This window comes from Amblyomma maculatum, chromosome 7 (genome assembly GCF_055883805.1).
Source record: "Amblyomma maculatum isolate TAMU_Amacu chromosome 7, ASM5588380v1, whole genome shotgun sequence".
NCBI lineage: Eukaryota > Metazoa > Arthropoda > Arachnida > Ixodida > Ixodidae > Amblyomma > Amblyomma maculatum.
In genome coordinates this window covers 109244301-109255286 of record NC_139350.1, presented here as the reverse complement: position 1 = coordinate 109255286, position 10986 = coordinate 109244301, and the positions used below count along the sequence as shown (strand labels likewise).

Here is a 10986-nt window from a genome sequence, read left to right as displayed (position 1 = left end):
AGAAAAAATTGTGCGCTCCGGCACGCAACATGTCTGGACATTGCTTATCAGTTCAGGGAGAACGGATGATATGCGATGCGCCAGTATGGCGGTAAGTATTTTATAGTCTGAATTGAGTAATGAAATGGGCCTCCATGCTTTCGGGTCGGATGGTACGCCTCCACTTTTCAGGAGGAGCACAACTTTGCTTTCACGAAATGATGCTGGCCGAAGCCCATCAGTAAGGAGTCCATTGAGCATAGATAGCAGGTGGGCGTGTATTTCGGTGAAGAAAGTTTTGTAAAAAATAAGTGGTAGCCCATCAGGGCCTGCGGCAGCAGAGGCATTCATCCCTTGGAGCGTAAAATTTAGCTCCTCTAGGGTGACTGGGCTACACAGACTATCACGACTCTCCTCGGGAATGCGGGCTATGCCTGTGCAAAAATCGCTTATGGTAGTATTTTGGCTCGCAGAATCCCTGCACTCCGCTGTAAACAAGTGCGTAAAGTGCGCGCTAAAAACGGCCTCAATGTCATCAGCCTGATCAGACTGTGTGCCGTCCGGCAACTGAACGAAAGGGATCTCTTCTCGACATTCCGACGAGCCACAGCGAATACTGCGCAGTACAGAAGGGTCTGCGATCGGCCTTCCATTAATGTATGTCTGCGCCGCAGTTCGGGAGTTGAGTCGAAGTAAGAGTTCATAGCGGGCTTGCAATTGGTTCAGATAGTCCTGCATTGTGAACGTGAGGGGCGCGCCCCGTCGCACAATGCGTGCCCTACGAAGTGTATCATTTATTTCGGCAGTTAAACGTGCCCTTCTATTTCGACCTGCTTTTATGAGCTCCGTTCGCCATGTGGTTTTTAGAGCGTCCCAGCTACTTGGCTGAGGAGCGTGGCTGCACGTTCCTGCTAAGGCTTCTTTCAAGGAGGCTACACTTGGAGGGTCGTGGGCCAATGTCAAGTCCATTTTCCACTGGTCCCTAGGTGGGACAGGGTGATTGAAGTGGAGTGTCACTAAAACTGGGTAATGGTCGGAGATGCGCGGGACATCGGGTGGGAACGTAAGAACTTCACAATCAGTGACATAATTAATGAGATTCTCTGGGAAGTAAAAGCGGTCTAGCCGACTCTTATTCCTGCCCCGTTGCCATGTGGCAACGAACGTTTCACCGTGCAACTCTATCCAGGCATCTCTCAGTTTGAAATTATGTACAAGCTGTTTTAAGGCTCGGGCCCCGCTGTAGGGCCTACCTTGTCGCCTACCGCTAACATCCCTGTAAGGGTCTTCAACACAGTTGAAATCACCAACTATGAAGGTGGGATAATTGTCCAACAAAAAGGTATCCAAAGAATCGAAAAACTCAGAGGTGGAAGATCGCTGGGAGGGAGCATAAACCACAAGTGCGCGCACACGTCTGCCTTGCACATTGAAATCAACAGCCAAGGTGCGACCATCGAAACCATATACGCAGTGGGCACCACGACGAAAATGTGGCTTAAGGAAAACAACTCCAACGCCAGACATATGTGAATCAGTAAGTGTAAAAAAGGCATGAACAAAAAAGCGATCACAAAAAGATTGAACATCATATGGACAACTAAAATTGCACTCTTGTAAGAAAAGAATATCCACATTGCGAGCACGGGCAAAGTTTACAATCTCTCTCTGTTTGTTCAGGTTCCTGAAGCCCTGAGCATTCAGAGTTAAAAGATGAATTCCTGCCATTGTTATTATGAAAGTGCGCACACGGATATTCTGAACTAAGGAGGGGAAAAAAAAGGACATAAAAGACTGTTATCTATGGAAAGTCGTGCCCAGACTGCGCCTGGGCACTGGGAATTTTGTTGGGCTTACTCAAGTTGGACGAGTCGTCGCTGTCTGCCGACTCGGGATGTCCCCTTTTCGCAGTCTGGCGGTCGTAATCCATAAGGTTGTCACCCGTGAGTGATCCGACGAGGAGGTTGAGGGGGTGTTTCAAGTCTATTTTCCGAGAGTCAGTCGCAAGTCTGTTCACTCGAATGTTCTGTGGAACACTTTGTGGCATGCGGTGTCCACCCGTCGAGTCGTCGCTTCCTGTCGCTCGGGAGCCACGTGCAACCGGGTTACGTGGAAACTCGGTGAGGTCCGAAGTGTTGTTTGTACTGGAGTGGAAAGTTGAGTCGCTGGATGTTGAAGCGGCGTCATCCGGCTGCGCTATGTTCCGGCTGGCGTCTCCGCTCGACTCATCAGATGATGTGGGAGGAAGTTCTGGGAAGTCTTGTGGTGAATCTATGGTGCCCTTAATTGTGTCAGAAATTTCACCGTCGGTTTTCTCATCTATGGTGAGTTCTTCCGTGTCGGAAGCTGCTACTGAGTCAGCCCCCGGTGTGACTTCTCGTCGCTCTACTGCTGGAGAGCGCGCTCTTTGTTCCTCGGAGGCCGCTGCTGCCGCAAAAGACCTTGGCCGCACGCAGTCAACAGTTGCGTGATGTCCTCCGCACCTGCGGCACGGTTCTTTGCACCCCTCCGTGGCATGTCCGAAGATACCGCATCTGGAACAGCGGGGAGTGTGGCAGTCTCTTCCGATATGGCCTGACAGGCGGCATTTGGAGCACACCTTCTGAACACCCCGATAATCACACATCACCGTGTGACCTTGAACTGAAAGAAAATTGGGGATGGGCTTCTTCATTTCTATTTTAACAACTCGGATTCCTGTGCCAACGCCGGGGCGTCCTTTAAAGACTGGTTCGTGTACATTCTGGACGTTGCCGTACGCTGACATCACTGCAGCAATCGTTGCGTCGGCCACCCACAGAGGCACTCGGAAAATGGACACGTGGACGATTTCGGGGCCAACACTCGCTATCGGGACTGAAACACCATTGATAAGGATGCTGCCTTTGGTCTTGATTTTCGATGCTGCGCTATCAGAAGACGCCGCTACACCGAACTTGGCTCCTCCGATATGTTGGAGGGACTTGACGCCGGCAACGCCGGTCACAGATTCAAGGGCATCGATGATTTCATCAACCGTGCTGCCCTCTGGTGCTTCAAAAATGAAGCAATGCGCTTTGGGAGGCGGGGTGGCGTATGCCATCAGGATGGTGGAGCGGAGCCCTGGCTCCCACGGCGAAACGCAGTGGTGCCCGGGCGGGTTGTTGACTGGCGGATCCCCTGGACGATCCGGTGGGCGGAATCCAGGGCCCGCCTTGATGCTCGAAGATCTGGTCCTGGTCGGGCAGAGTAACGGCGACGCTGATCACGGTAGCCTCGGCACCAGGTAAGTATGCTTGGACGACGTCTCTGCCGCGGAGGCAACCTACAGAGACGCCGCCTTCTGCTCAAGTTACGACCGTTGGGAAATAAAAGAACGTGCCTCTCCCTGCTCCGTGTTTCTTGTCTACCCGGAGAATAACAAATGTTTTCTTGCGAACTCTCAAGCTGTTAATTCAAAACTATTTTGTAGAAGCCTACTGACCATTATATGTGCACAAAATAGGCTACAAACTCGCACAACACGCTGGCGTATGTCTCAGTGTTGCTAATAGACATGTTTAACGGGTGGTGGCGCCACCTCACACGCCTTCCAACTTCTCGCATTCCTCTACTGCGGCAATGCACTGCAGCGTATTGAGCGATTGAGCGTGCAGAGTTCGTGCCCCCAAGCAGTTCGTACCGGAGAAAGTCCCAGCGATTCGCGCGTTTCCGGCAAGAAACCATCCCCGTGAGTCTCGCAAGTGGCGTCACGGACTCCGATCGCATTGTAGTAGCGACCGTAGCAGAGTGTGCCACGGGACTCGGGTATTGCACAACAGGGGAAGATCACTTGACAAGGGTAACGTAGAACCTGCGTCACGGCTACAATCCTCGCCCTCTCAGCAGTTTTTTTTTTTTTTTTTTTTTTTACTCTTTTCCGGGCTTTTTCTTTCGAACTTTTTTCCTTGTCTTTTTTTGCGCACGTTCTTTGTAGAGGTCCCGTATTCCTTCCCGATATTCCGCTAACCACGCCCTACCTCCATTTCCCTCTTCGTGCTAACATACATTAAGTGTCCTAGGATTTAACGTGCTTTCTCTACCTGCCGTGTTTTTTTTTTTTTTTTTTTTTTTTCAATTCATTTCACCACCTTTCTACCTGTTTCTTTTCCTCGCCTTGCTTTACATAGCGCAAATATGAAAAAGTTAACCCTCACGGTCTGCGTAGGGTTGTTCAATATGAAAAGGAGCAAAGTTATGCCATTCATTAAGTTACCCGTTCCTCTGTCGTTTATGTGTCAAGTATACTTTTTTGTGTGTTTTATTGATTATAAATGTAACGTCCAAAAGTAATTTTCGCCTTTACTTGAGAAAATAAAACGAACCGTCTTTTTGAGCAAACTGATAGTTCCCTTTCATACTCGGAGACAGTGTACAAAGACTACGTGGGGAAAGCAGCGTCAGAAATCGAGCAGGCAACGCAGCTTGTGGAGGTGGCACGCATACATGCTTACTTGTTTTTTGTTTTTCCTTATAAACCACTTGGCTTAGACGACAATTACTATTTCGAATGAAATTAGAGCATTCTGCGTCTCTCGTACTATACTAAACAGTACCCTAATTTCGGCAATTTAACAAAAAGCACATGCAAATCTGCGTGTATTTCGCCGCTTCGCTCCGAATATAATCTCAAAGCAATTCCTATCAGTTTAAACAAATCTAATAAACCACGTGGCGTAGACGGCCCCCGCCGTGAGTGAGTGATGCAGTGGTAAGACGCGCCCGACTACTGTGCCGGAGTTCCCGGGTCCGACCACGGCGGCTGCGTTTTTCGATGGAGGCGAAACGAAGTGGCGTCCGTGTGCTGTGCGATGTCAGCGCACGTTAAAGATCCTCAGGTGGTCGAAATTACTCCGTAGCCCTCCACAACGGCTCCCCTTTCTCTCATTCCACTTTCAACTCCCACCTTCCTCCCTTCCCTTACGGCGCGGTTCAGAGTATTCGCGAGAGTTCAGAGAGTTCGCAGACTGGAGTGGCTTGCTACGGAAAGCGGGTGCTTGGCGCCTCAGCAGAGTGGTTTTCGCCCCTTACGAGACTGCATTGCGGATGTTGTCAGCACCATTGAAAACGCCCGCAACACCAGCCAAGTGGGATACCTCATCCTGCTCGACATCAGAAGCGCCTTGGATTGTCTTCCTCACTGGGCAGTGATCGACGCGCTAAAAAACATTGGTGCCACCGGCCGCCTCCTGAACTTCGTCAGTGCGTTCCTCAGCGAGCGAACACTCTCCGTGAAGGTGGGCAGCACCTGTAGTGCCCCCCGTCCAGTGCCATGCGGTGTCCCTCAGGGAAGTGTGCTGAGCCCTTTCCTATTCAACATCGTGCTGGCCCAACTACCCTTGTGTCTCCCCCGTGCTGTGCGCGAGTTTGTGCGTGTGTGTGTATATGCGGACGATGTTGCCCTGTTCGCCTCATCAACAACCCGCAGCAACGCCTCATCGCTTCGCGACCTTCAGCGTGCGCTCGATGCTGTCACCGCGTTTATTCGCAGTGTCGGCCTCGCAGTGTCGGCCGAAAAAACTGAAGCCCTGCTCTACCATCCCCGTGGTGCTGCAGCCCGCAACAAAACACGCCCTCTTCGCCTGGACGGAACCCCCCTGCCTTGGCGCACAACGGTTGTTTACCTCGGCCTCAAAATTGATGCCCGCATCACCTGGCGCCCTGCGGTGGATAAAGTGTGCGCAGACACCAAGCGCATAGGTAAACTAGCGCTTCGTCTCCTTGCCAAAGGTGAAGGAGCCTCTCCCCCGCTCTGTGCAAGAATCCATGAAGCGATCGCCTCAGCCAGAGCATTGTATGCCCTTCCCCTGCTCAGCCTCAGCCTACTCCAATGGAAAAGGCTGGACACATGCCATAGGAACGCCATACGACACATATATGGTCTCCCCAACGGATCTCAGGTGGCAGCGACCTATGCAGAAACCCGCACCATCCCCCTCTCACTAAGAGCACTCAAAACTGCCCTCAACCACATCGAGCGGCTTCACCGAGCACAAGATGGCTCTGAACTTCTTCGCAGAATTTCAGCCAAACCTAACACACGCATCGGTCGTGTCATGTGCCTCTTCCGTGAGATACTGGGCCCCCCTCCACCGCCCCTTGCTGCTTCACAACCCCCACATGAAATCTGCCCGCCCCGCATCTATCAGGGTCTCCCAGGGGTGAAGAGCAAACGAAACACGCCCGTATGCGAACTTCAGCAAGAGGCCGAATCCAAAATTCACACGGATTTTCGTCACCGAACCCTCATCTTTACTGATGGGTCAGTCCGTCAGCAAGAAAAATCCGCAGCTGCTGCATGTGTGATTCCCGACTTGGACACCTCTAAATTATGCAGGCTACACTTCCCTTCCTCGTCACAAACAGCTGAGATAGCTGCACTCAATCTGGCAGCCACCCTGCTCCTGGAAAGCCCTGAAATTAAAAATGCTGCCATTCTCACCGATTCGAGGGCAGCGCTTCAGGCCCTTGCGCAGCCTAGCAAAGGACCTCGCCTACTGCAAGTATGCGCACGCAACTTCCAACGCCTCGCCGAATCCGGCTGCGATACAGTCCTACAATGGATCCCATCGCACTGTGGGATAGGGGGCAACGAACTTGCTGATGAGCTCGCTCGATCAGCCCACCACCCGTCCGTTCCCATGTGCGCGGACAACACTACATATGACTGTGCTCGTCTTGCAATCGCGCGACACACCATTTCCCACCACCCTGACCCTCGCATCGCCAGCGGCCACCCCTTCCGTGCAGTTAATACTCGCCTCTTCGCCCGGAGAGACTATGTTCTGCTGTTGCGCCTCCGCATCGGATGTGTTTGGACCGGTGTGCGCGCTAGCCGACTACGAGGAATGTCTCCCCTGTGTGCGTCGTGCGGTGACGCAGAAACACTCGAACACGTTCTGTGTATGTGCCCTGTGTACTCGCAACCGCGACACCTCCTTCGGGAAGGTTACCGAAATCTTGGACTTCCCTGTGCTAACACATGTGAGATCCTTCACCCGTCTGGCCCTCCCCACAAAGTGCAAAGTGCCCTAAAAGTGCTCCTGTTATTCCTACGGGACAGTGGACTAAGTGCAAAACTGTGAACACTTTCCATCTTCCCCTAGTGCGCAAATTATTGCCAGCAACTCTCACCAATTCAGTGTGCCACTCCCGCGCTATTCCCCGCATAGCACCAGTTCCATTTTTTTCTTTTATTATCATTACTCTGTTTGTGTTTTTTTTTTCTTGTCCCATAAGGCCCTTTTGCACAAGGACCTTCTCTCACTCCTGCGCGCAACCAACTGCCCGCAAATCGTCTAACTTTTATCTGTACCAATTTATGTAATGCCCACAGAATCTTTTTTTTTTCTGTGTGTGTGTTTATCATAATCAATTCCTCCGTTACATATTCCATAAGGTCCCATGCACCTTCTGCAAAGGCCCTATCTCCTCCATCTCAAATAATCCCCTCAGACTACTTTTTTTTTTTTTTTCCTCCCTCCACTTATTATTTTTTTTTTTTTGTGGTGTTTATTATCATCAATTCTTCCTTTATATATCCCATAAGGTCCCATGCAACCTCTGCAAAGGCCCTTCCTTCCCAGCCTATCTGTTGCATTTCAACTAATGCCCTCAGACTACTTTTTTTTTTCCTCTCTTCTTTTTTTTTTTCTTTTGTCTGTTTAGTATCATCAATTCCTCCGTTACATATTCCATAAGGTCCCATCCACCTTCTGCAAAGGCCCTATCTCCTGCATTTCAAATAATCCCCTCAGACTTTTTTTTTTTTTTTTGGTGGTGTTTATTATCATCAATTCTTCCTTTATATATCCCATAAGGTCCCGTGCAACCTCTGCAAAGGCCCTTCCTTCCCAGCCTATCTGTCGCATTTCAAATATGCCCTCAGACTACTTTTTTTTATTATTATTATTATTATTATTATTATTATTATTATTATTATTATTATTATTATTTTTTATTATTATTATTATCTTATCTCCTCCTATATTATCCCACAAGGCTCTTTGCCCCTTCTGCAAGGCCCCACTCCTCCCACCGCGCGCATCCAACTGCTCGCATAAGCATCCATGACATTCCAAATCTCCCTATCAGATTTTCTTTTTTTTTTCCCTTTCTTTAAACCTCATAATTATCTCTACATATGTCATGAAGGCTTTCTCCTTTGCGCGGCACGTCCCCGCTTCAAAATCCACCAATCCTTGTTGTACGAGTGTTTGCCCTTCCATGTTTGGCATTTTTCTCCAGGGGTCCTCGACATTGACTACTAACGACAACGCTTTCGCTCCCCCTTCCCCTCTACTCGGCCCCGTTGCGGTGTATCCCTGCAAGTACAGGAGACAGTTATAGGGCCGTGTAATCCCCCCCTTCTCTTCCCCCCTCAACAAGAATCTCATTATTATTATCTGTCATACAGAGCAAGTGTGACAGATACTGCGCCTTTTTCTTCCAGCGACAGTAGCGATGGTGTACCTACAAACTTGCTCTAGGCGGATAAAGTGCGACTAATTAACGCCGATAAGAGGCAAATGATAGAGGAGAGGAGGGATTCCCCTGATACTTAATATCCGAAATAGACTGCTGAAGGTCATTTCTTACTAAGCAAACCTGTGCATCCCACGAGGTTTATCTATTTATGATCTGAATTATTACGTAACTAAACTCCCCTTAAGCGAACGACCTCGCATTACCGAAGTGCCTGCAACGGAGCAGCACCAAAACAGCCGCCGATGAGTTATATAATCTGACTTTTGATGGTATAGCGAGGGGGAAAGCGCGAACGCAGTCCCCCACTACCAAAAATTGCATGCCCCATCTGCCCCAGTTTGGGGTAGTGGCAGGGGTCAGCACGAGCGTAGTGCAATGCCCGCACCTCTCCCTGGAGGCACCGCCTTGCTGATCACGGTAGCCTCGGCACCAGGTAAGTATGCTTGGACGACGTCTCTGCCGCGGAGGCAACCTACAGAGACGCCGCCTTCTGCTCAAGTTACGACCGTTGGGAAATAAAAGAACGTGCCTCTCCCTGCTCCGTGTTTCTTGTCTACCCGGAGAATAACAAATGTTTTCTTGCGAACTCTCAAGCTGTTAATTCAAAACTATTTTGTAGAAGCCTACTGACCATTATATGTGCACAAAATAGGCTACAAACTCGCACAACACGCTGGCGTATGTCTCAGTGTTGCTAATAGACATGTTTAACGGGTGGTGGCGCCACCTCACACGCCTTCCAACTTCTCGCATTCCTCTACTGCGGCAATGCACTGCAGCGTATTGAGCGATTGAGCGTGCAGAGTTCGTGCCCCCAAGCAGTTCGTACCGGAGAAAGTCCCAGCGATTCGCGCGTTTCCGGCAAGAAACCATCCCCGTGAGTCTCGCAAGTGGCGTCACGGACTCCGATCGCATTGTAGTAGCGACCGTAGCAGAGTGTGCCACGGGACTCGGGTATTGCACAACAGGGGAAGATCACTTGACAAGGGTAACGTAGAACCTGCGTCACGGCTACAATCCGCGCCCTCTCAGCAGTTTTTTTTTTTTTTTTTTTTTTTTACTCTTTTCCGGGCTTTTTCTTTCGAACTTTTTTCCTTGTCTTTTTTTGCGCACGTTCTTTGTAGAGGTCCCGTATTCCTTCCCGATATTCCGCTAACCACGCCCTACCTCCATTTCCCTCTTCGTGCTAACATACATTAAGTGTCCTAGGATTTAACGTGCTTTCTCTACCTGCCGTGTTTTTTTTTTTTTTTTTCAATTCATTTCACCACCTTTCTACCTGTTTCTTTTCCTCGCCTTGCTTTACATAGCGCAAATATGAAAAAGTTAACCCTCACGGTCTGCGTAGGGTTGTTCAATATGAAAAGGAGCAAAGTTATGCCATTCATTAAGTTACCCGTTCCTCTGTCGTTTATGTGTCAAGTATACTTTTTTGTGTGTTTTATTGATTATAAATGTAACGTCCAAAAGTAATTTTCGCCTTTACTTGAGAAAATAAAACGAACCGTCTTTTTGAGCAAACTGATAGTTCCCTTTCATACTCGGAGACAGTGTACAAAGACTACGTGGGGAAAGCAGCGTCAGAAATCGAGCAGGCAACGCAGCTTGTGGAGGTGGCACGCATACATGCTTACTTGTTTTTTGTTTTTCCTTATAAACCACTTGGCTTAGACGACAATTACTATTTCGAATGAAATTAGAGCATTCTGCGTCTCTCGTACTATACTAAACAGTACCCTAATTTCGGCAATTTAACAAAAAGCACATGCAAATCTGCGTGTATTTCGCCGCTTCGCTCCGAATATAATCTCAAAGCAATTCCTATCAGTTTAAACAAATCTAATAAACCACGTGGCGTAGACGGCCCCCGCCGTGAGTGAGTGATGCAGTGGTAAGACGCGCCCGACTACTGTGCCGGAGTTCCCGGGTCCGACCACGGCGGCTGCGTTTTTCGATGGAGGCGAAACGAAGTGGCGTCCGTGTGCTGTGCGATGTCAGCGCACGTTAAAGATCCTCAGGTGGTCGAAATTACTCCGTAGCCCTCCACAACGGCTCCCCTTTCTCTCATTCCACTTTCAACTCCCACCTTCCTCCCTTCCCTTACGGCGCGGTTCAGAGTATTCGCGAGAGTTCAGAGAGTTCGCAGACTGGAGTGGCTTGCTACGGAAAGCGGGTGCTTGGCGCCTCAGCAGAGTGGTTTTCGCCCCTTACGAGACTGCATTGCGGATGTTGTCAGCACCATTGAAAACGCCCGCAACACCAGCCAAGTGGGATACCTCATCCTGCTCGACATCAGAAGCGCCTTGGATTGTCTTCCTCACTGGGCAGTGATCGACGCGCTAAAAAACATTGGTGCCACCGGCCGCCTCCTGAACTTCGTCAGTGCGTTCCTCAGCGAGCGAACACTCTCCGTGAAGGTGGGCAGCACCTGTAGTGCCCCCCGTCCAGTGCCATGCGGTGTCCCTCAGGGAAGTGTGCTGAGCCCTTTCCTATTCAACATCG

At 49.9% G+C, this 10986-nt stretch overlaps 1 non-coding gene across 1 annotated transcript; it reads right to left on the bottom strand.

Moving 5' to 3' along the window:
* Positions 1-8761: 8761 nt before the first annotated feature.
* LOC146184383 (U1 spliceosomal RNA) lies at positions 8762-8925 on the bottom strand. Its single transcript, XR_014709021.1, has one exon. It is a non-coding gene; the product is annotated as a U1 spliceosomal RNA (small nuclear RNA).
* Positions 8926-10986: the final 2061 nt, after the last annotated feature.